At 38.8% G+C, this 22,388-nt stretch overlaps 1 long non-coding RNA gene and 1 pseudogene across 2 annotated transcripts in view; one reads left to right on the forward strand and one right to left on the reverse strand.

The window, feature by feature from the left end:
- LOC308244637 overlaps window positions 1-22,388 on the forward strand; it is a 169,509-nt gene that overhangs the window by 10,948 nt on the left and 136,173 nt on the right. The window contains exons 2-3 of the long non-coding RNA XR_013960154.1: window positions 18,237-18,271; window positions 20,521-20,668. This is a non-coding gene — a long non-coding RNA (uncharacterized lncRNA). The remainder of the gene's footprint in view (window positions 1-18,236; window positions 18,272-20,520; window positions 20,669-22,388) is intronic.
- On the reverse strand, window positions 7,031-9,630 carry LOC308244388 (cytochrome b-c1 complex subunit 2, mitochondrial-like; annotated as a pseudogene). Its single transcript has one exon. The product of its transcript is annotated as a cytochrome b-c1 complex subunit 2, mitochondrial-like (transcript).

The following is a 22,388-nucleotide window of genomic DNA, read 5'->3' on the forward strand; positions in this document are numbered from 1 at the left end:
TTACAAATGAAAATTAATTTTGTAAATTAAAATTTTCTAGATGTAATTTACTTATAGGATATTTTTCCTTACATGATATTGCCCTACTATCCCCCCCCCTTTTTTTTTTATTAATGGAGGCTTTTGTAAATTTTATAATGCTGACATGTACACATAAGGAACTGTTTGACATTGAAACGGGGACTCAGAACTGTTGGACATTGAAATTGGGACTCAAACATTTTTTTGTTATTATATGTTTATTTCTAGTCTGCAGAGGCAAGATTTTTTAAAGGAAAGAAATGGGGAAAAATAGATACAGAGGCAAAGAAGCATTGAACAGACTGTCAAACTACGGCAGGAAGGCAGGAGAGGTTGGGGGGGCGGGCTGTAAGAGATCAACCAAAGGACTTGTACGCATGCATATAAGCATAACCAATGGATACAAGACACGGGGCGGGGGGTGGGGGCAAGTAAAGGCATGTACTGAGGGGTAGGGGAGGCCGGGGGGGAGGTCAATGGGTAAAAAAAAAAGGGAGACATATGTACTACTATTTGTAATACTTTAAACAATAAACAAAAAATAGTATTTTTTTTTCCTAATTTATTTTATTTTATTTATTTTAACTTTTTTTCATTGGCTAAAGTTTTACATATGTCTCCTTTTTCCCAACTGACTTCCCCTCTAGCCATTCCCACCCTGGGCAAGCCCCCACTGCCCCAGTGTCTGTGTCCATTGGTTATGCTAATATGCATGCATACAAGTCCTTTGGTTGCTGTCTAACCCTCCCCCTCCCCTGCTATTTGTCTCTGGATCTATTCTTGTTCCTCAAATTATGTTGATCATTATATCCCACATATGAGTGAAATCATGTGATATTTATTTTTCTCTGACTGGATTATTTCGCTTAGCATAATGCTCTTCAGTTCCATCCACCTGTTGCAAATGGCAAAAGTTCCTTCTTTTGTATAGTAGCATAGTATTCCATTGTGCAGATGTACCACAGTTTTGTAATCCACTCATCTGCTGATGGGCACTTAGGCTGTTTGCAAATCGTAGCTATTATAAATTGTGCTGCTATGAACATAGGGGTGCATATATCCTTTCTGATGGGTGTTTCTGTTTCTTGGTATGTAGTCCTAGAAGTGGGATCACTGGGTCAAATGGGAGTTCCATTTTTAACTTTTTGAGGAAACTTCATACTGTCTTCCACAGTGGCTGTACCAGTCTGCATTCCACCAGCAGTGCACCAGCGTTCCTTTTTCTCCACATCCTCGCCAGCACTTGTTGTTTGTTGATTTGTTGATGACAGCCAGTCTGACAGGTGTGAGATGGTACCTCATTGTTGTCTTGATTAGCATTTCTCAGATTATTAGTGACTTTGAGCATGTTTTCATATGTCTCTCGGCCTCCTGTATGTCATCTTTCATAAAGTGTCTATTTAGTTCCTTTGCTCATTTTTTGATTGAGTTGTTTATCTTCCTTTTGTTAAGTTGTATGAATTCTCTGTAAATGTTGGAGATTAAACCCTTATCTGAAATATCATTGGCAAATATGTGCTCCCATGCAGTGAGCTTTCTTGTTGGTTTGTTGATGGTTTCTTTTGCTGTGCAGAAGCCTTTTATTTTGATGTAGTCCCATTTGTTTATTTTCTCTTTAGTCTCCATTGCCCTAGGAGCTGTGTCGGTAAAGATATTGCTACGACATATGTCTGCTATTTTGCTGCCTATGGAGTCTTGTAGGATTTTGACTGTTTCCCATCTTACAATTAAGTTCTTTAGCCATTTTGAATTTTTTTTTTTTATGGTGTACTAAGTTGGTGATTTAGTTTCATTTTTTTGCATGTATCTGACCAAATTTCCCAGCACCATTTATTGAAGAGACTGTCTTGAGTCCATTGTATGCTCTTGCCTCCTTTGTCAAATATTAATTGAGCTTAGTGATTTGGGTCGATTTCTGGGTTCTGTGTTCTGTTCAATTGGTCTATATATGTCTGTTCTTGTGCCAGTACCAGGCAATTTTGAGAACTGTGGCTTGGTAATATAGCTTGATATCTGGTATTGTGATTCCTCCAACTTTGTTCTTCTTTCTCAGGATTGCTGTGGCTATTCAGGGTCTTTTTTTATTCCAGATGAATTTTTGGAGAGTTTGTTCTAGATCTTTGAAATATGCTGTTGGTATTTTAATGGGGAGTGCATTGAATCTATAGATTGCTTTGGATAGTATGGACATTTTAATGATGTTGATTCTACCAATCCATGAACATGGTATGTTCTTCTACTTGTATTTATCTTCCTCTATCTCTTTTTTCAATGTCTTATAGTTTTCTGAGTACAGGTCTTTTACATCCTTAGTTAAATTTATTCCTAGGTATCTTAATTTTTTTGATGAAATGGTAAATGGGATTGGTTTTTTTTTTTTTTCCTCTTTCTGTGAGTTCATTATTGGTGTATAAAAATTCCATAGATTTCTGGGTGTTAATTTTGTATCCTGCTACATTGCCAAATTCATTTATTAGGTCTAGTAGTTTTTTGATGGTGTCTTTAGGGTTTTCTATATACAATATCATGTCATCTATGAATAATGACAGTTTTACTTCTTCTTTTCCAATTTGTATGCCTTTTACTTCTTCTTCTTGTCTGATCGCTATGGCTAGCACTCCCAGGACTATGTTGAACAGGAGTGGTGAGAGTGGGCATCCCTGTCTTGTTCCTGTTCCTAGGGGAAAAGGTTTTAGTTTTTGCCCATTGAGTATGATATTGGCTGTAGGTTTGTCATATAAGGTTTTTATTATTCCCACTTTGCTGAGAATTTTTATCAAGAAAGTGTGTTGGATTTTGTCAAATGTGTTTTCTGCATCAATTGATATGATTATGTGATTTTTGTCTCTCAATTTGTTTATGTGATTTATCACATTTATTGATTTGCGGATATTGTACCGTCCTTGCATCCCCGGAATAAATCCCACTTGGTCATGGTGTATGATCTTTCTGATGTAATGCTGAATTTGCTAGAATTTTGTTGAGGATTTTGGCATCTATGTTTATCAAGGATATTGGCCTGGAGTTCTCTTTTTTTGTGGTGTCTTTATCTGGTTTTGGGATTAGGGTAATGCTCTCTTAATAAAAAGTGCTTGGAAGTATGCCTTTCTCTTGAACTTTTTGGAATAGTCTGAGGAGAATAGGTTTTAGTTCTTCTTTGAATGCTTGGTAGAACTCTCCTGTAAAGCCATCCGGACCAGGGCTTTTGTTTGCTGGAAGATTTTTGATCACTGCTTCAATTTCTTCGGCAGTTATTGGCCTATTCAGGTTTTTTGGTTCTTCCTGACTGAGTTTGGGAGCTTGTATTTTTCTAAGAATATGTCCATTTCATCTAGGTTGTCCATTTTGTTGAATAGTGTTGTTCATAGTATTTTTCATAATCATTTGTATTTCTGTAGAATCGGTTGTTACTTCACCTTTTTCATTTCTGATTTTGTTTATTTGGGTCCTCTCTCTTTGCTTCTTGGTGAGCCTGGCTAGAGGTTCATCAACCTTGTTTATTCTTTCAATGAACCAGCTCTTGGTTTTGGTGATCTTTTGTGTTTTTTGGTCTCTATGTCGTTTATTTCCACTCTGATCATTATTATTTCCTTCCTTCTGCTTATGTTGGGCTTTTCTTATTGCTCTCTTTCTAACTCTTTGAGTTGTAGGGTTAGATAATTTATTACCATTTTTTCTTGTGTTTTGAGGTAGGCCTGTAGAACTATGAACTTCCCTCTCAAGACTGCTTTCACTGTGTCCCATAGATTTTAGATTGTTGTGTTTTCATTGTCGTTTGTTGCCATGATGCTTTTTATTTCTTCTTTGATCTCTTTGGTAACTCAATCATTGTTTAATAGTATGCTATTTAGCCTCCAGGGGTTTGATTTTTTTGTCTTTATTGTAGTTGATTTTTAATTTTATGCCATTGTGATCTGAGAAGATGCTTTATCTTTTTGAATTTGAAGAGACTTTGCCTGTGTCCCAATATGTGGTCTATCTTTGAAAATGACCCATGCATACTTGAGAAGAATATATATTCTGTGGCTTTGGGGTGAAATGTTCTGAAGATGTCAATTAATTCCATCTGATCTAGTGAGTAATTTAGAATTATGTTTCTTTGCTGATTTTTTGTTTAGAGGATTTGTCCAGTGGTGTTAGTGGGGTATTAAAGTCCCCTACTATGACTGTATTGCTGTCAATCTCTTCCTTGATAGCCTCCAGAAGTTTTCATTAAGAGTATTTTTTATCCCTCTCAGGCTTGGGTAGTCTGAGCCCAGACATATGTTTTAGTTCCTCTGTAAGAATTGCAGTTTTTCTCTAAAAGTTTCTTTAATTGGGAAGCAGAGTGGCAGGAATTTGCAGCCAGATCAAGGGACATGACACTCATTTACTCACAGAAAAGATGCTTGTGAGGACTCTTACCCTTATTAATGTGATACAAATGGAAATGAGCTTGAAAACAGACTAATTGACTCACAGAATATCTCTCTTTTAAAATATTTTATTGTTGATGATATTACAGATGTCTCCTATTTCCTGCCCCCTTTACTCCCCTTCTCCCAGTTCTTACCCACCCCAGGCTATCCCTTAAGGATGTTGAGTTCGTGGCTTATCATAACTTTGTATATTTTAAATGGTTTTATCTAGAAAAGTAATCATTCTCTTTTCTTCCCTTCTAAGGTCACATATGCTGTGTACCCAGAAGTTATGGACAGAATCCAAGTACTCCTGTGGTTTAGTCCAAGGCACTGCACCTAGTCTGCAGGAGAAATTGAATACAAAGACAGAGACACTGATTAATTGTAGAGTGTCTGATACAGGGTGTCTGAAAAGGAACACCAGCAATGGGGTCATGGAGATAAAAGCTGAATGACCTGGTTCTTTAACTGGGGTTTCTTTATAGAAATCTCTTTACATTGCCTGATGTTTAAATATACAAAACACTGTTATTTACATAACCTAATTTTACTCAGGAAAATGGATTCAGAGAAATGAAGTCACACTTCTACCAAAGTCACACTTCTTTAGTAGGTCAAGTTTAGACCCATGACTTTTGGATTCATATTATCCCACTAATATGCAAGTGTCTTTTGGTAAAAGATATTTCTGTGCTATTTTCTCATTGCTTTTATGTATGGGTTCCTTGCATTTTATGGAATCCCTAGCTTTAAAATAATTATAATAAGTTTTTAATGTGAGCCCCAAACTCCACTTGCCCCAGTGCAGGTATCTGCAGGGAGGAATGGCTAATGTACTTGGACTTTGGTGGGGCAGTGACTGTGGTGGAGGGGTAAGTTTCACAGGCATTGGGGCACAAAATGCACATGTTAAGGCTTTGTTTCTTCAGCATCCCCTTCAACTGCACTTGTGTAGCTGCTGCATGCTCGCTCAGTAAGTGGTTCTCCACCCCAAAGACCTTAGATTTGTTTGGTCTCAGGAAAACTTGGGAGGGTTCAGAGGGGAGGGAGAGAACTGTGCAGAATGAATTTTCTCCAGCATCCCCTGTGGCTGTACTTCTTTCTTACCTAGTAGCTAGAAAACTGTTTCAGTACAAAACAGCAACACTTTTTCAAGATTATTTGATATTCAGATATTGCAATTAACTGGGAATACATTTTAACCTTCTTTATGTCAGTATCTTGTTTTCCTTGTAGACTGGTATAGAATGTCAAAAAAGAAAAAAGTGACATTGAGCAACAGGTTGACCTTAAAGGGATCTACAATTGTTTAAACACTATTCAGTAAAACCATTGACAATCTTATAGAGGAGCGAGAGTAAAGAAAATCAAGATTCCTGACTGCTATGACCAATCTGGGGAAGAAGCTTCAAATCGGAGGCGTGGCTCCGCAATGTACTCCCGAATCACCGAATCACCGTGGCCCCTGTGGTTGTTCTTTTCACACCTCTTCTTCACCAGTTGTCATAACTCCCCATGTATGAGGAAAGGAATAGGGAAGAGGGAAGCTGAAGAAAGGAGTTGAGTCCAGTTGAGGGGACAGGAAGTCTCAAGGTATTTAGACAAACTTGTCCTTTTAAGCAGAAGTCTCTGACTATGCTTTGTATCACACCTTCTTATTGTCTTGATTCTATTTGCGTGAGGCAAAGACTTGGATTTGCTTTTAAAGATAGTGGATCAAAATTGTGCCCTCCCCCCAACTCTTTTACCAACTGAGTTAGACACTTTAGAGAAGAAATAACTTTATGTACTTTGCTAAAAAAGTGTTTTATGTCTGATGGATATAAATTTAAATAATAAATCTACCTACACTACAAGCTGACCTCAGTACTTTCCCTTCCCACTTTATGATACTATAAAGAACCTTCTGAAGTATAATTTTTTTAACAGATGATAATGGCATACCAATGGGAGCTGCTAATAAAACCACCTTTGAAAGCTTGGACTGTGGTTTTGGTGACTGCTCTAGAGCTACCAAAGGAGCCAAATTGTGAGCTGGTAATCTCTGAGTATCTACTGTTTGCTCTTTATTCTTTGACAGTGAGGAGGGAAGTGAGACACTGAGTGAAGACTATAGGTAGGAAAGATAGGTAATTGTAAGAAAGGATGCATTCCTGAGATTGGGGGTACAAAGATGTCTTTACATTGATACTACTTTTAAAAATACAAAAGTCCAAACTATAAGGTTGCAAATTTTAAAATAGAGTTTTCTTTTGGCTATTGACTATATTTACTTCTTTTTGATAAATACATAATTTTGTATCATTATGCATTTAAGTACATGACTAGGGCCAGATGCTGTGTAGGGCACTAAAATCAACCCCAGATTTTCTCTAGAAACAGAGAGGAACACCATCTGATAATTTTTTTTCTTTATTCTTCTTTTTTAACACTCGAATGTTTTATTGACTTTAGGTCCACTGAGAACAATTACCTGCATTTATACTATTTAAAGTATCTCACCTCATTGAAAACAAAAATATATGATACAGTCTGGACTTATGACATTCATGTGTTCGCTGCTCGGGGTTGAGAAAACATCCAGCTCTTTCTTTCAATATATTTCAGTATTACAGCTCATCAACAAAAGGTGTATGCCCCAAATTTTCACTTGCTGTCATTGACTTCTGGCCAGAAACAAACTTTTTTGCAGCATTTATAACATCAGCATCAGTTACTGAGTCAATCTGTTGACTAGATGGTGGCATGTCTAAATCAGCAGCAAGAGTCTGAGACCTGCCTTCATCCAGGAAACCTTCAGAAGACTCCACTGACATTTGGTACCCAGCTTTCAACTTGTTCTTGGCAGCCTGGACATCCCTACTAGAAAGGTTTTCTTGATCAATTGCTTTTACTAGGTTGTAGGCGGCCTTGATAACATCTCTGGCAGCTGCAGCCTTGGAGATAGTATAAATCCCAAAGAGTGGAGAATCTGAGTAACTGGCATAAAAAGCAGAAACATCAAATGGCTAGTGAATCCTCTTGACAGCAGCTTGGTACAGAAGTCTCGTGGCATTGCTGTCCCTCTTGACAGGTGGCCCAGCACTGAGAACGTGCTGGAGAACACTAAATGCATTTGCTTCTGCCCTTCCTGTGGCAGCACTTTCTGCTGCAAAAGGAGTATGGATGAGACTGTCTCCACTGTGTTCTCAAATTTCACCTCCAAGGTATCTGGCCTTTGCACCAGGTAAACCAAGCCCACCCCTCATATTCAGAAATCATTCAGCAACTTGTTTCAGTATAGGATGAACCACACCAAGTCCAATCAAAGCCATTCTTGCACTTGTAAAATGGTTCTGAACATAGTAATGTAATTCATATGATGTCACTTTCCCAATCTTATAAACAGGACAATACAAAGAATTAGCCAAGACATTTCGGTAAACTGTAGAATGAAAAATTTCAATATGAGCCTGTGGATTCTGAAAAGCTACAGTATTGTCAATCCTTAGCTGAGACTGAAGGACAGCTACCTCCCACTGATGAAATTCAGGTGCTGTGGTGACCCTGAGCAGGAACTCCATTAGAATTTTGATGTTACCTGCAGGCATTCCACCGTGTAGGCCATGTTTTAATTTGTTCAGGTCACACTTAATTTACCACCAATGGCTTCAATTCCAGGGGTTATCTTGAAAGATGATGCTCCTTTTGTAGTCAGACTGGATGCAAGATTTAGCAAATGGAAGGTTCCTAAGTTGTTAGAGTCCTCGTACCTACCGCCTGCTTTAATGAACAAACCACTTCTTGATGGAGGAGCATGGTTGTCCAAAGAAGCAATCACTAAACTGCTTGGTAATTTGGTAAATTCAAAGTCTTGAGGATGTGCAGGCACTCCTGCAGGAGCAGTCGTGGCTTTCACTTTGGGTGTAACTTTGAGGGAATAAAATCTTGAGAAGGATCTGGCTCTGCTTGGCAGCTTTGTGGCCCAAAATTGCTCTGACCCACAATCATGGCCAGCAAGATGGTGGCCAACTATCTGATAATTTTCTACCTTCATTAAAATTTCTACCACAGTGAGTTGCTGCTAAGTGGTTAAGTGGACGCATTTGAATCTGCATTCTTTCCCTCCCCTGTCCTCTGGTGGCAGTAAGTGTGACTAATGAATGCATAGAGACCAGGCCCCAGAAGGCTCTGGGAGGCAGAGTCTGGGGCATTGACCACACATTAGAACCCATGATTCTCTTTAGTGACTTCAACAGTCAGTCAGGAGATTCTGACACTCATAAAATTCAAATTAATTACACATTAATTTTTTATTTTAAAAATTAAAGAAGCTTTCAAAAAAGGATAATAAAATAAAGGTCAATAAACTAGGAATAGAAAATGAGTCTATGGATATGCTAACTATGAGCAATTTGCCTTAATTGAGACTTAAATTTTGCTTCAAGCTTCATGGAAACCCAGACAAAAGGGAAGCAGGACAAGTTGCATGTTCTTCACAGCTCTCTATAGTTGTAATCAACCTAATTTTTATCAACAGGGGAGTGGTTAAACACATAACAACATGCATCCTTACTCATGCATCTCTCCCAGTAACTGTTAGGTCTCATCAAATAATTAAATTGATACCCCCTCCTTTGGGAACTGACCTTTAGGCCACTTCACAAAGGACATTCCACTTGCTTAGACCACATTCCACTTGCTAAGACCATTATCTCTCCCCTCCAGACTTCCCAGAATCCAGACCTGCACAGAGAATTTTCCTCCCAGGAAAAGCCCGCCTAAAGTCCTTTAAAAACCTCTAACTCCCTGTCTTTGGTTGCTGGCGCCATTTGGGGGCTCAGCCCATCTGGTATCCAGATGACCTAAAAAATTTATAATCCCTTACTAGTTTGGCCTTGTGCATTCCTCCTTTGGCGACCCTAACAGTAACCACACTCTTTGTTGATGATTTGAAGTTTCTCACAGGAGAGGTAGAGTGTATTTCACCACCCCACCAATATTGAATTGGCCATGTGACTTGCTTTGGCCAATGAATGATATGTGGACAGAAGTGACAATGTAGTGATCTTAGATTTAAGAGGTATTATTCCACTCACCCCTCTTGAGCTTTTGCCATCATAACAGGCATAGCATGTTATTATCCCCCACTAGTCACAGGAGGATGTAACAGACACATAAAGCAAACTGCATCAACCTGAAGTTCAGAGTCCTGATGAGTCTAGCTAGCCGAATGAAAAAAAAAAAAAAAGATAAAAAATATAGCTGTTGAAAGTCATTGCATTTTGGAATGATTTGTTCTGAATCATTACTATGACAATAGCTGACTGATACAATGACATTCTATGACCAAATCTGGAGAGATATTTGTGATATATTGTGAGAATGAAAGTTTAAAAAGGAGAATCATAAAATTCTACTTTTGTAGAATAATATAAATGTCTGATCTCATTTTGTTAATAAAAAGAATATGCTTATACATATGAATATTAAAAAATGTGAGGGACGGCATTCAGATCTTTAAAAGAATTTAAGGGCCTTAGGTATGTGGATTATTTTGGTATGTGGATTATTCTGAGCTGAAGGAAATTGTGACCCTGTGGGATCAAAAGAAGCTTTTACTTCTCCCTTAAATAATTTAAATCGGGGCCTTATCTAAATTAGAGTTATCACCAGAAATGACTTTTTATGATCTATAGGGCAGGGCAACTGCTGAAATTACTGAACATCTGCTTGTCTTATTATCCTGCAAATTACCTCTTCACTTCTGAAGCCTCAAAATATATTATCTCTTAGCTCAGAATATCATGTATATCTCATTTTACCTTTTTCTCTGAACTGCTCATGCATGTGGTATCCCTGTATGTACATATATAATTAAATTTGGTTATTTTCTCCAGTCAATCTGTCTCATATCAATTTAATTTTTAGAGCAGCTGAAAGAAGCTAGAAGGATAAGTAAATTTTTTTCTCCCCCACAGTATGAAATTGAAAAGTATACAGATTTTTATAAAACTGTTCGTTTGTTTTTTGCCTGTGTGTATCTGTGTGCAATTTTTGAATTAAAAATGCTTAAAGATCAAACACAATAGCTTCAAAGCAGGCTGCCACTATAGCACTGTGGTGGTCACCTTGTCTAGGGGTATCTGGCTGAACTTTTTGCTCAGATCTGCCGTTCATCATTGCCTGAGTGTTAGATACTATTGCAAACAACCTTTCATTCTCTCAGCTATGGTAGGAGCAAGGGAGCATTGCCCACAGCTATATAGCTAAGTAGAAACCAAGTTGGTTTGCTAGTTTGCTTTATTGCCTCCTCCCTTCAGAAATATTTGTACTATAGGCATTGCACTAAGTGCTTGGGAAGCTGTGATGAACAAGATATTCTTACAGAATGTTGGTGGCATTGAATCCTAGACTAGTAGTTTATCCATCATTCATACATACACATAAATAATTTTACTTAATTGAACAAGCATACTTTTATAATTTGCTATTTCCCCCTAGTGCTGTCATAGTCTGTTCAGGCTGCTATAACAAAATACCACAAACTGGATGGTGTATAAGTAGCAGAAATTTATTTCTCACAGTTCTTCAGGCTGGGTGTTGGAAATCAGGGTGCCAGCCTGTTGGGTGAGGGCTTTCTTTCTTCCTGATTCATAGCTGTAATCGTACTGTGTCTCCATATGGTGGAAAGGAGTGAATAAACTCTCTGGGATCTCTTTTATAAGGGTACTAATTTCATTCATGAGGGCTACACCCTCATGACCTAAGCTCCTCCCAAAGTCCCCACCTCCTAATACCATAGCCTTTGGGAGTTATTGCAACATATAAAATTTTTTTTGGGTGGAGTTTTAAACATTCAGACCATAGTGAGGACAAAGTTATTTTTTTGTTTGTTTGTTTGGCTCCCCTTCTCTTCCCCTTCCTGTCCCATTGGATTTTTTATCTCCCTGTCCCATCCCACCACACACATATCCACAGCAACAAACTACTTTGTATTTTTCTGTTCTTTTTTTTTTTTTCTTTATGATCATATAACCACACATGGACATTTATTGTGTGAGGTAGGGAGACAAGTGTTCTTGCCTCTATGAACTGTGTGGTTACTTTTTATTTTATAACCATCATAGAGACACATGAAGTCAAATAACCTCAAGGATAAATCAAGGCCAGATACATATCAAGATAATGCCATCACGATTCTCTTGCTCCAAAGTTTTTTTTGCCAATTGTTCTGCTGACCTTAGTGTGGCAATGTGGCCTGTTGCCTGGAGACCATTGTGGCTCACCCTTATCCCTTATTTAATACAAATGCAAGGTTGTCTCAATTCACAGTGTCACATTCCCATTGGCCTAAGTGGGTGGATAGGATAGGTGGATGGAACAGTTGAGTAGCAGATGGGTCATTGGCCCAGTGTGTCACATTCACATTGAGACTTTGTAGTTGGGGCGATCAGTAATATAACATCCAAACAGAAGACTTTTGAAAATGAAAGGAGGCTTTAAAAATATTCCATCAGAAGAGAGAAAAGAAATTGACACTCTCCCAGGCAAACTACAGTCCTTTTTGTGTTAAGGGGTAAAGATGGACTGACAATGTTTGTGGCTTTTGCAACTTGCCTTTCCTTTTTAATATCAGGAGAACCCCTTCCCCCACTCTCATCCCTCAAATGCAAGTGGTCAGGGTTCTCAGTCACTGGGAATCCCTGGTATGTTTGTTCTCCCCAAGGAGTCTATATTTTAATTTATTTCAGGAAAATAAGTTTAGAAACTATGGAATATCAATAAGTCAAAGTTTATTGAGCACCTGGCCTGTGCCACACATTCACTGAGCAAAAAGGTAATCATGGTTCAAATACCAGATGGTCATTGAGAGGCTTAACTGAGACAATACATGTTGAGCACTTAGCACAGTGCCTGGCACATAGTAGACCTTTATTATTATTTTTTGTTTGTTTTAACTATCATTGTAATCATTGAACAGCAATAAATATAAATAAGACAAGATTTGTTTTCAAAATCCTGGCTATGGTGATGGGGTACATAGAAACAAACATTTAAACACAGTGGCGATAAAAGTATCTACAAAACTAGAACATAATGGGTGTGACTCATTGTACCTGTAGGTGGAAGCACAGTGTGGGTGTAGGAGGGGATATTTGACTCCCTTACACTCCTGCAAGAGGCATGGAGGCTTCCAAGAGGAAACAACCTTTTCTTTAGACATTTGGTTTCATATAATGCTTAGAAAAATCATTTACTTAAAAGGAAATTCAATATATAGATATTTGTATTTTATATCAGTAAAAAGACTAGTAATTATGATTATTTTAAAATTAATATATTATAGCCTTGTGTTCTGAAGCTGGGAGCTTAGATTTGAATTCTGGCTCTATTGTTATGGAGAATGTGATTTTAGACAAGTAATTGAGCTTTGGATCACAGTTTCTGCATCTGTGAAGCAGAGATATTAGTAAGATTTATCTGAAGGAGTTCATGTGAGGGTTAAGTGGTTTCATCAATACATAGTACCCAGAGCAGTGCATGGCACACAGTGAGAGCCCTGCACATGTCACCTATAACTTGATGCTTCAGTGTCCCCAGAGATTGTTAAATTTTTTTAAGAAACAGCAAAATGAATATGAAGTTAAAAGGTGATTTTTACATGGACGAAATGGGAATCCATTGAACACATTTTAAAAGCTTAAAAATTATTCTTCTGATTCCATAGATCTTATTCAACTGTAGTGTCAAAAGATAACACTATTTTTATCAAAGTGTACTATTTTTATCATATGATCAACTGAAAGCATTCTGTTTTCTTTTAAAACTAGAGGCCTGGCACATGAATTGGTGCATGGGCAGGAGCAATTGGGGGTGGGGCTGGCTGATGGGAGGGCCACAGGGAGTTGGCTGGCCGGCCCTGTCCCCTGGTTGAACTCCTGGTCGAACTCCTGGTAGAGGGGACAATTTGCATATTAGCCTTTTATTATATAGGATAACAATTTGTCCCATAATGAGGTGGTTTTCCAAAGTTTGCTAGGAGAAGGATGAGATGTAAGTCTTCTAAGGAAGGCACAAAAACGCTCACTCTAAAGTAAAATGCTTAGTCTAATAAAGAAGTTTAAAGCCAGAGCTTCCCCAATTCCCTATCCCAGGCAAAAAGCTGAAGAACTGCAGGTCTGTGCTGAATAGATGAGGAAAACAGGACCTATCAGCACAGCCCAGCAGCCTTCCTGAGAAAGGAGGATAAAAGAGGCATCAAATAAAATAAGTTAGTGAAAGTATTTAAATATTCTTTCATTTCATTCATTAAATGTAAGCCAATGTACCAGACACAGTGCTCAGTGCTTTCACATGAGTTACCAAACTCTCTGTATCTTAGACAAGGATGTCGCCCTCTGGGAGCACCGGACAGAATTCTAGCTGGCCTTGACCTGAGGGATCCTGAACCCACGTCATCTCTAAAATGCATCATTCACCTGGGTGGTGCTTTTAGTTCTTCTTCGCTAATGTTCTTCGGCTGTAACTACTTCTCTTTAAATGTCCCAGAAGACTCCAAGATTGGCAATCCCTTTGACAGTTCTTGAATATTTCACAATTAGCATTGAGCAATTAACACAGTGACTGTGACCCCTAAATTTCTTCTTGGATTTAACAAATTGTCTCTTCTGTTACATCCCCTGAATGTTTTAACTTTGAAAAATAGGAGTAGAAATAATACCTGCTACATGAAATTATTGTGACATTTAAAAGTTTTAATAGATAAAAGTCCTTACAATAATGCTTGACACAGGAAAACTGTCTCTGCATATTTGCCACTATCATTATTGTGAAGGACCACCTGTGTGCCAGGTACTAGACTAAGTGCTCTCCATGTGTTAACTCATTTAATCACCACAAAAAAAATTGTATTCACTGAGTGATAGAATTTGATGACCATTAGTATTTTTCCTTCCTAACCTTTTTTATTTTATTTTAAATTTTGTGTTTCCATCTCTCTTTAACTGGTATTTACATCACATGGATTGCAACCTCTGATTCTTCTCTCTCATATTCTCCTCTCCTCAACCTGACTGCTCCTCATCAGATTGGGTAGATTTAAAATCTCTCCCATATGTTTGCTCATTTTTTCTTCTCCCTGTTCTAGCCAGGCTCACAGGACATTGTCATAGCTTCCTAACTGTCTCCCACCCAGTCCATTTTGTATCCTTCCATTCAAAGTACCCTCTTATGCAAGAGTTCTCAATAACTGCTAACCCTCAGCCTGGAATCTAATTTCCTTTTCTTTTTGGTCTTAATAATTCTTTGGACTGTCTCCGAACCTGTCCCTTATGCACCCTATGCTGCCAAACTGTGTCCTCTGCTTTCCCACTTAAAATTCATGCTTCCCCATCTCCCCGTAATTCCTGTAATTCACATGAATATAATTTCCTTGTCAAACATCAAAGCATTACATAGAAGTCCTCTTTGACCAGCCCCCTCCCCACCCCCAAGCTTTTTAGCAGCTCCTTAGGAGATCACCACCATCCTTGGTCAAAGGGCTCTCCTTTCACTCTTTTCCTATGCACTTAAGTACATATATATATATGCACTTACAGAGAATTTATGGTGGTGCTTGTTGTTTTGTGTGTGGGTGTATCTAAGACATAAATAGTATCCAACTGTGCTTATCATTCGGCAACTTGCTTTTCTTCCCCAACAATATGTCCTGGCAATCTGTCCAGAAGGATGCATCTTAAATGCCACCAATAATTGCCCCAAACTTTATAAGATTTCCACTGTACTGGAAGTACTCACTTTATCAACACTCCTTGGAATCTATTAACAATCTTTCTACATCATATTTGTGTATAGTAGAATTATGAGTGATTTTAAAATATTTTATACTTTTATTTTTACTTTTCTGTAATTTCAAAAATTTCAACTGTTACCTCAAAATTATATTTAAATAAAAAGATGCAAGGTTAAAGACACACACACACACACACACTTTACCATACATGCATTTTACTTTTTATATTTTTGGCCATAATTTTATGTTACCCAGACACCTATTAATTTGTCTTGATATTGGGACTGAAGGTGCCTAGGTGAGGCAACATGTAGGTCACCAGGAAAATGTGCCACTGTTGCAAACCCCCCAAATAGGCCCAACTCTTGGACAATAGCTTTACTACGAAGGATATGAGAAGAGCAAGTCTCAGGTGAAATTCTGTCACACTGTGTTAGAGCCTGTGCAAGAGAAAAAAGGGGTGCTTCTGTATACCTTTATAAAAAGTTCATATTTATATTATTATTTTATTACATAACTAGAGGCCCAGTGCACGAATTCGTGCATGGGTGGGGTCCCTCGGCTTGGCTGGAGACTGAGGTCTATCAGGGGGCCTGCCAGCAAGAGGGAAGGGCCCTGGAAGGTTGGCCAGCTGGCTCCCAATTGGGGCCTATCAGGTGGGCAGACTGGTAGGGGGGAGAGACCGTGGGAGGTTAGCAGGCTGGGGGACAGGGTCAAAGGAGGTTGGCTGGCCAGCTGGAGCACACTGACCACCAGGGGGCAGTTCCTGTGTTAAGCATCTGACCCCTAGTGGTCAGTGCGCATCATAGCAACTGGTCGACCAGTTGTTCCGATCGTTCGGTTGTTAACGGTCACTTAGGCTTTTATATATATAGATCATATATATAAAAGATCTATATATATCACTGTACATTAGATAAATATATAACATTATAATGTTATATATTACATAATTAATTATAAATTATATAAACACGTATTACATATTATATAATTCTAATATATTATAGATATTAATAACAAAAGTTAATAAATCTATACAATCAAGCACCATGACTATGTATCACATCTGCCCTCCTTGCCCAATGTGTTTGCACACCATGTTCACCCTCATAAACCCTTGTGGTATAGAAGCCCCCTGCACAGTTCGGAATCCGTGGGCTGTTTGTAAACAACCATTCCCAATTCACAATAATGCTGGGTTTAAAACAAACTTCAACAGACAGTCATTATTTAAAATTTGATATTTTATCATAGATTTAAAAATTATTGCAGTAAAATATTTGTTTTGGCACCCTTGCACTTGAGGTGACTGCCTCACCTGCTGCCACACATACAGCCATTTATTCACTAAGCGTCTACTAACAAACAAGCACCCAGTGCTGTGCAAGTGGCAAGCTTGATGAAGCTCCGGCTCGCTGTCCTCTGGGTGTAGAAAAGCTGCGTCTTCCAGAGGCAATCCTGCTGGACCCCAGAGGCAGCATTCTGTGACTCTCATTGCTTGCATTACACAAGGAGACTCTCCCAAGTTCACAGTTGTTTACACAAAACTCTTTAGGGACTGGCCTTGAGCACCATCTTGAGGGGCAAAGCTACAGGCCCTCACTAAATTTTTATACCCTGTGCCCACAAAAGTGGAAGTATTTTAAAATATTTTAATCCACACTTCTAAACTTTACTTTTTATCAATTCTGAACAGTCACCACACTATTTAAGAAGTTTATAGTTTAACCAATTTAAAAATCCATATAACATACACTCTGCTAATTAGCAAAGCCTCAGGTATTGACCAGGACATGGATATGGTTGTTCTTGTGGTGGTTGTCTGGAGTGTGGCTTGTTTTTTAGGGCAACTATAGAGTGAAGCTTGAATTAATGGCACATTCATCACATCACATCATCTTTGCTTTATGTACAGTAAAGTAAATTACAGGCCCCATAACAATCACCCACGGTTACTGTACAAATTGATGATCTGGTTTACTTATCTCAGTGAACTGGGAGTGTGGTGGTCCCTTCTGGGTTATTAGGCAAAACCATATTTGTACTTGAGGAGCTCAGTTCCTGGGAGGCCTGGCCCTACCCCTCGTTGCCCTGGTGGTCCCTCTGCTTTGCGTTGAGCATGCAAAGTCTGCAGTCAGCACCTATGGCAGAGATGGCTGTCAAAACACGGCTGTGGTGCCCTCAGGGGAGGAGTCGGTGGGGAAAATCAGATTAACTGGAGTGAATGAGTAAAGGCAGGGGTAACCACCTGCATTCAACAACATCAGCACGGAATATGAGTAATTAAGTCACAGGAGGTGTTAACCAACAGGGGCCATTGCAAGGAGGTGTGGAAAACTTGGGGTCCGACAAATGGAACAGGGTGAGGGCTTCAAGCCAAGGAACTATGACTTCAGTATAAAGCCTTCACTGTCCCCGAGGCTAATGTGACAGGGGAATAAAGATCGTAGACTGGAGCACAGACTGGTACATGACCAACACTAAACCACGGTTTGTAGAGTGAAAGATTTATGTTGACTCTTCAGCACCCTGGGGTCCTAGCTGAGTGATCATTACACAGTCCTGCAACTTATTCTAGGACAGGACTTATTCCAGACAGGACTTATTCTAGGTCAGATTCAAGATACAGTTCCTAGATCTTGTTCAACAACAACCTCTGAGATTATGACTCTATTTTCTAGGGATCTCAAACTTTATCCTTACAAAAAAAGTTAGGAAAAACTCTGGCTACCCAAAGACACTGTCTTTTTTGTAGCTAGGTACCAATTAGCTAATGCTTTAATGGCCACTGTTAACATTAATTGAATCCTTGCTGTGTGCTATATACCGGCTGTGTATTTTATTTGCATCAGTTTATCCCCATGTTCCAGATAAGAAGACTGAGCACTTAAGCCACTTGCTCAAGTTCAGTGGCAGAGCTGGGATTTGAACTGGGTTTGCCACACAATCTATGCACCTATGCTCTCAGGCTTTATTGTACATGGCCAACAGTACTAAATAAATTCTTGAAAATGCATTTGCTTCCTTGTTTTTCACAGAAAAGATGCTGCCGCTATGCTGACATATGAACTGTGTAAGTCCTCTCTGCTTTTGCTGAGAAATAATGGGAAGTCCTGTTGAAGTGTCTGGCTTTTAATGGACTAGTGATTACTTCATCAGCTGAAGCAGCTGTGAGCCACCTTGGCAAAGCTCTCCTTACCATCAAAACAATCTGAGAAAGAACCAAGTGTAGAATTCTCAACCCAATACATTGCCATTTGTTAATCAAAAAAGAAAAGCTTAAACAAATGTCTCAAAATGGATTCACATCTTTTATATTATTATGTACCCAATTAAATACTGGGTTCATTTCTGGCTCACCTCTTGCTTGCTGGATAAACTTAGATCATTTAGTTTCTTTGATTCTCTGCATTCTTACTAGAAATAAAACAGAGTTTTGACAAGATTTTTATCCCATAAAGAATATTTTTTGTTATCCATTCTCCTATCCTCCTTTCAGGGTTTGAAATACTTTGATAGTAGAATAAATTGCATTCAAGTGATATTTCTTTTGATTTTTGATTTTTTAATGAATTAGAAACATTTATAATAGTAAATATGAGTTGGCTACACATGAAAAAAAATATGATGGAAACACAGAAATGTTTTAGTTTGGTCATCACCATTTTGGATAGGTGCATGATTTCTACCACATGTTTTAAAATTTAGATTACTCTAGCCTACAAATCTTTAAAATGCCAGGTTACAGTTGGATCAGATGATCATGAGGAACCATTTTACTTATAAAACTTAAGTAAATCTGTTTTCCTATAAATTTGGCCCCATTTACTTGATCAAGGAAGAAACTAGGTCCTTTACATTTCAGTGATTATTGCCCTAGGGATTCACCATGAACACATTGCAGAAGTCCAAGTTCCCACACTACACGATTTCTGGACTTAAATATGTACAAAGAATTTATTTTGAAGTGAGGAAAAATTGTGAGGGCAGATAAAAACATCAGTAAATTATTCACTGTAAATGTATGTCCATAAGAGATGAAATAATAGCATAAAAGCTAAGAAGGAAATATGCAATAATGTTTAACCACCATAACTGGCCATCTCATCAACATGTAGATTTCAGTCTCATCACTTTATGTTTCTTTTAGTCTGAGAGCCTTTACAGGTGCTCTGGTGAACCTATCCTTCCCTCCCCTGGTCATAATCCCCGACCCTAGAGGAAGAAGATATGAGTTCTATTTCCAAATCTAGCTGTGTGATTACAGACAGGCCACGAAGTCTTGAAGCAGCACTTTCTATCCACCTTACAGAATTGCTGGGCTTGAATAAAACAATGTGTGTGAAAAAGCTTATTTATATACTTACAAAAGCTTATTGCACTACAGAAATGTGAGGTGCTACAATTAAATCCAGCAGGTTTTACAAGTTCAAATACCTATGGTATTAAAAGTTAATGAATAAATGATTGGGTAGGAAAAACATTTGAGATAGAATTTTACTTTTCTAAACTTATCACAACAATTATCTCTATTTTATCCACACAATAACAAGATTGGCCATTTAAGAAGGCGGTACAGGCATCTTTTCCTTTAAAAAAACAACTACAGCTTTTAAGAGGTAAGAAAACATTGATTGGAACATATGTATCTGGTGTCAATTTTCCCCACACATTGTGTTATGAAAACTTGCACACAGAAACTTTGAAAGAATTTCATGAGAATACTTGTAAACCTACCCTCTCCCATATATGTATGAATCCATTTTTCAATATATTTCAAGGCAACTTGCAGACATCAGTAAACTTTCCCCTAACGGCACACATGTCATTAACTGGAGTTTAGCACCTGTTTACGTATTTCTCTTCTCTTGATGTAGATGGGGTCTAATTTAATGTCATAAAAATCATGGCACACTGTGATATTTTTTTTTCTTTTGCTTGCTTCTTTGCTTTTGAAGCAGTGAAATCCCCTTTTCAAGTTAAGTATGAAGCAATAGCTGACATATGAAACAGATCCTGACAGAGCTGCTTTGGATGAAGCAGGAATGGGGGCCTGGAGTACCAGTACCTGAGCCCCTCCCTCTCTCCCTGGGGTGCCCCTGAGGCCACTCATCTGAATGCCATGGATGATTAAAATTGTTGAGTCCCTTAATCTCATCAACCTCTTTTGGATCATCTACCAAACAGGGTTTTGGAAACAGCTGTTTTCTCAGGTTCTTTTCAAGCTGCTCTCTGCTCTCCTTCGGTGATAGTAAAGCACTGAAAACTTTTCAGACTCCCTCTCACAAATCTCAGCAGAAAGCGTTCTCTCGTTTTTATTAGCACAAATCAAAAAGCCTCCTTTAAGACTGGGGATCTGGATGCCTGAAGTAAAATCCACAGTTGGAAGAGCTGCCTGTGGAATGGAAGAAAACTGGAAAAACAACCTGACCTAGGTGGATGGCCAACTACAGTAGCCTGCACACTCAGGGTGAGCATGCGGACCTGGTGTGAACGGCCTCACTGTCTATCTTCTAGGGCCTCTGCCAAGTCCCAACTGAGAGCACCTCTCAGGAATTTTGGCATCCTCCTGTGAGTGAAGTCTGCTTGGGAGACTTTCCTTCTCCTGCTTTCTCCTTGAGACACAGAACTCTTGTGTGTGGGGAGGGCAGATACTTCACTATTTGGGCAGCAGCCTGGGCATGGGGATTGGAACTATGTCTGGGGCCAGTTTGGGTTGGAATCACATGAAAGTGAGTGTGTTTGGGGAAAAGAGCAAGGATTACAGCCATAGAGAGACCATATTGATTATCTTGATTTGAGAGGAGAAAGTGGATTTGGAAAATGGAGGGAGAAGATAGGACTGGGCATGTTTCAGAGTCACCAAGCAAGAACTGGGAGAGTGGGTCCAGGTCTGTGCCAAGAGAGGCATTGGATGCCAGAAGTTATTCTTCCTAGTTATTTAATACTGTGCTGTAAACTCTGTGAGGATAGGACTGTATCTAAGTCAACTTTATCTAGAAAAGTAAATGGTAGGTAACAGATGGACACTCAAAAAATGTTTTTTAAAGGAGGCAGGGTGGGTGAGATGAAGGGAGGAAAGAGAGAGGGTGGAAAGAAAGAAGATAGGATGGGTGGGTTTCCCTGAGTTATAGTGGGGTCAGGGAAGGGGTCTACACCATTATTAACAGTATGGCAAGGTTGGCATTGCAAACTTAGATCTAACCTCTCCAACAATGACCACTGTTTTAAACATATTTTGACCATGACTCACAGTAAAAAATATTCACTTTAAATGGTGACTCAGCACACACACACACACACACACACACACACACACACACACCTAAAATCTCTTAAGATGTGATAGTTTCAATACTTTCATTCTGTTCCATCCCAACTAATTTCATTCCAAAAATACTGATTTGTAACCCACAGACTGAGCAACTCTAGGTCAAATCTCTTTGATCTGTCTGGGACATGACTCCTGCAAGGATCACTTTCCTTTCCAGAATGCTTAATCTCTCTCCTACACTGTTTTCCTCTTTTCCTGCACCTCTCTGGTTTATTCTGTTTGCCAAAAATCAAGGACAATTCTTCACTTTATTTTGTTCCCTTTCTAGTGACAGATCTTCATGACACTTCCCTTTTATGAGAATAGCCTATAAATAATTGATCTGTACCTTCATCTTTTCTATCCAGGCTTTCCTTCCTCAACTCCCTACAATGAGAAATCTTTCTCTACCACTTTCTCTCAATGGATTGTAATGACCTTTGGCTATGCAAATCAAAAGCTCTTTTCTTCTTTCTCCTTTTTCTTAATTTCTACTCTTTTTTTAATTAAAAAATTTAATATTTTTTCAATTACAATTTACATTCAATATTATTTTATACTAGAGGCCCATTGCATAAAGATTCGTGCAACAGGCCTTCCTTCCCCTGGCTGCCGGCACTGGTTTTCCTTCAGCACCCGGGACCCAGGCCTTCGCTCTGGCCGCAGCAGAGAAGCCAAGCCTCGAGGCTTCTCCACTCCAGCTGCAGTGGAGAAGCCAAGCCTCTTCAGTCTTCAGTCTTCAGTCATCTTCAGTCTTCAGTCATCTTCAGTCTTCGCTCGGGCCGGAACCTTCAGTCTTCGCTCCGTGCCTGCATATGCAAATTAACCTGCCATCTTTGTTGAGTTAATTTGCATACTCACTCCTGATTGGCTGGTG

Source organism: Plecotus auritus (genome assembly GCF_963455305.1).
Source record: "Plecotus auritus genome assembly, chromosome: 3".
In the NCBI taxonomy this organism is placed as follows: Eukaryota; Metazoa; Chordata; class Mammalia; order Chiroptera; family Vespertilionidae; genus Plecotus; species Plecotus auritus.